We start from the raw sequence: 4,105 nt of genomic DNA, 5'->3' as shown, positions 1-4,105 counted from the left end.
TATGATTTCCCCTTATAATGGCATGAAAAGTATAGAGCAACACTCTCAGGACATGGGGCTGTTTCAAAGTAATCATGCATTTTAACCCTGTGAATAGCTTCACTACCCTCCCCACAGTTCTTCCATTTTATTAACTTGTCTGTTTTTTTTTTTTTTTTTTTTTGTCTCTACTAGATTGTACAGTTGGTACTTGTTTAAATCCCAAAATAGACAGTATGTGTATATTCAATATAGGGATCAACTGACATTTCTCTTTTCTTGGTTTTGGAGAATGAGGTCTAGGAGATCGTTGTCGGAATTTTCAGAAACTGCCAATGATCTCTTCTGTAGTAGATGTTCCACATACCACACCCATATCCCACTGAACACCCATCCAACTCATAGCACTTGCATTTCTTTGCCTGAGGGCCTTCTCTAGTCACTAGAGTCTGCTTTGCCATGCACTGGGCAAAATAGAAGTGCTAGAGAGTTGACATCCCCTGAGAGAAGTCCTTGCCAATAAATGATGGGAGCTGGTGAGTATGTACTCCAGCTCCCTCACCCTCTGGGAGGATAACTTTGAGGCACACGGCCTCCAAAGTTTTTTCAGTGAGACTGAGCTCCAGTTACCTACTGTGGTAGCTGGGTTGATAATGTACCCTTAAAATGCTGCCTTCGCTTTCTCTGTCTCACTCCTCCTCTCTCCTATTGGTATTCTCTTCACCTCTCAAATAACTACTTGCATTCAGTTTCACTTGCAGCAGATTCAGGGTTTGCTTCTGAGGGAATCCAAACTAAGAAACCTTTGTACTTCAGCATTAGAGGCACTTCCCTTTGCCAAGTCAATGAGTGTTTGCTGAATGCCAATTCTTTGTGAAGTTCCATGTGTGGAGAGCAGGGTTTCTCAACTGAGTTCTCCAAACTGGGAGTTGATCATAATCCTGAAAGATCCTGAAAATATAATTCTGGAAAAATAACAAAAAACACTCCTTTTTTTTAGTTTTTCTTTACATTAATTTTTTGTAGAGACAAGGTCTTGTTATGTTGCCCAGGCTGGTCTCAAACTCTTGGTCTCAAGTGATCCTTCCTCCTCAGCCTCTCAAGGTGCTGGGATTACAAGTGTGAGTCACCACTCTTGGCCACTAAAGGACATTATTTAAAAGACATTTTTTTTATGTTTTTAAAAGATTTATTTGAGAAATATATAAAAACATGACAGAACACTTCATAGGCCACTTTACAAGCAAAATACACAATAACATATTTTTGCAAGCATAAACAGGTGTGGTAATGAGTCATGCAGGTATAACCATTATAAGCAGATGAACTGTATGTATAAAGAAATAGGTCAAAAATAGAAATGTACAAATGTATATTACTATGGTTGGTAATTGTGTGACCAGCTTTATAACTTCTGTCATCTGAAACACTGTGATAAATAACCTAAGTCTCTTGATATTTGGTCAAAACCCGCCATGGGTCACCACTGCATATACGGTCTCCCAAATAATCAAGATCTTGAGAGAGTTTATCTTTCACAAATGCAGATGTACAAAATGGACATCTCTTAATTTACTGAGGAAGTTTCAGTGTTGTTGTATACATGCGCAATGCTTACACACAATGTCAACATTTTGATAATGCACTTTTACATACAGTCAAATCTGCAAAAAATATATAAAATGAATGGGAACTCTCTAAAAGTCTCTAAGCAATTTATATCTCCAATATTGAAAATGATGCAAATATGAGATACATAGCATAGCAAATTGTAAAACATAATGCGGATAATTTAAAATAGTGGGAAAAAACTAAAAAAGGAAAAAATAACCCCAGAAAACCCCCCAAGAAATGAAAAAGAAAATTTGACATATGAAAAAGTATATTGCAGAAATAGTTTAAGGGCAATTGCATGGAGACAGTCCCTAAGAGCTGGCTGATTTTCACAATCATTGACTGTATTTTGAAGTCTTCCACAGTGAGGCATAGCTGCATTTTTTTCTTTACCTTGGAGAATATGTTCACTCTGGTGCTGCCCTTTTAAAAATTATTCTATGATTTGCTGTACCCCAACATGAGCATTTTCTATTAAAATTTCTCATCTTCTGTGCCATCTTCCATGTTGTTTTGAACATGTGGAAATTCATTTCCCATGCACTCATATACAGAGCAAAAATTTGGCAGAAACAATATTGGTGATGGAACAGCAACACTGTTGCATGTCTTCTTAGTCTTCTGTGCATATATTTATTTTTGAACCAGTCTGTAACTTCATTAGGCTTCTTCAGGTAAATATGGCTTTAACTGCTAAAAGCTCCTGGAATTTCGTCAGCTGGAGGGAATACCAATGCAGACACATGATGCATTTTTAAACTGAAGTTTTCATCTTTGCCATATCACATGGCCAATTCACCCATCTGAATTTTCTGTCAAATGCTTTGGACTGAATGGATAAAAACAATTTTTATTGGTAACACCTTAAATTCACTTTCAGAAGCCTTGATTGTACATAATTCCAAATTGGTCGTTGTGCTTTGGGATTCAATTAGACATTAGGAATTTTAGACTGTAGGGATTTAGACTTTACGGATTTTGGTTTTTCTGGATTTCAACATTCAGATTATGGCATTCAGGATTGTGTCTTTTGGGATCATTATCCAAACCCCATGGAGAAGTACCAGGGTCAATCAGGAGGTGGAGGATGTCAGGGAAAAGCGTGGGTGACAGCGTTTATTGTGGTTTTCATGGGAAGGAATGGGTGAGGCAGGGTCACAAGGATCATTTTAGGATTAGCTATTTGAATAATTTCAGCGAGCTCTGGAGCATAGGGCCTGCTCCTGCTTGGCTGATAACTGGCCTGTGATAACTAGGGTAGGGAAGTAGTATAGTGTATACTAGACTATTCTAGACTAAAATAGTATAGACTGTGGTAGCCTGATAAAAGGGGGAGAACTGGTTGGTTTGCATATCGAGGGCATGCTCTCAGGAAGTTTGTTATCTTTAAGAATTAGCTAACTTTGGAAGGGGCAGTCCCTCCCAGAGCCACAATCCTCATAAAAATAGAGAAAATAAAAAACATGATTAATATAATCTGCTTTTTTGGTTCCCAGTACCACACCTTCAGTCACTGGGTTACAACTCATCCCTTGCATCCTGCCTAGCTAAGTTACCACTACAGTTTGGCCTTGGAATCCCACGTGTGAATTACCCCTTTGGAGAATCCTGATGAGATGAATCCCAAGACCATGGATCTATTCCTAACTCTTGGCCTGTGCCTCAGAGGATTAGACCCTGTACAGCTGAAGATGCTCTCTTTTTAATACCTCCCTGGATTAAGAAATGCTTTGACCACCCAAGAAACATAGGGGGCTAGACTCGACTCCATCATGCCTCTTATTGCATGTAAGTTAATCAATAGCCGTATAGATTTCTTTAGAATATGGGCCATCTGGTCCTGCATCAGCTCCCAGCCAGGATCTGTCTGGCAGTACCAGGTCAAGGGATGGGTTCCACAGAGGCTACAGTGAGATATGGAAGCACATGGCTAGATCCAGTCATTTCTCAGGAAAATTACCCACCTTTAAGAGGCTCTTGACCCCAATAAACAGGACACAGCGGAGGCTATGTCTGGCTTTGTGGTCTGGACCAGAAACTTATTGGATTAAATTAATTCATAGGAAGGGCTTATAACAGTGCCTGGAATGTAATAAACCCTCAACAATTGTTAACCACTATAATTAATCGCTTCTACAGTGCCTAATTCTTAATGGAGACTCAATAAATGAGGCCTTACCACTACTACCAACTCATGCTACCCTGCACATACAACAGAATTTAAATGAATTCAAGTGAGAAAGTGATGCTGTAAGCTTTTGGTAATCTGCAAGGCACCAAAACAGTACAAGGGGAAAAATTCCTGGTAATAACTGCATTCATGATTTTCAAAGAAATATGAGAAAAAATAGTAGATATGTATAAAAGCATTTTGAATAACTGACTTCTGTAAAGGGTTATAAATTGCTTAGCAGGGTTAGAAACACATTCTCTTTGGGGAAACCTTACATTAGACATGCTGTGAAATTAAAACTTTTAGTGACATAAGAAAAACCTAAAGTAGCTATAGAAC

The sequence above is a fragment of the Mandrillus leucophaeus genome, unplaced genomic scaffold (genome assembly GCF_000951045.1).
Source record: "Mandrillus leucophaeus isolate KB7577 unplaced genomic scaffold, Mleu.le_1.0 Scaffold186, whole genome shotgun sequence".
NCBI classification, from domain to species: domain Eukaryota; kingdom Metazoa; phylum Chordata; class Mammalia; order Primates; family Cercopithecidae; genus Mandrillus; species Mandrillus leucophaeus.
This window is presented reverse-complemented; position numbering follows the sequence as displayed.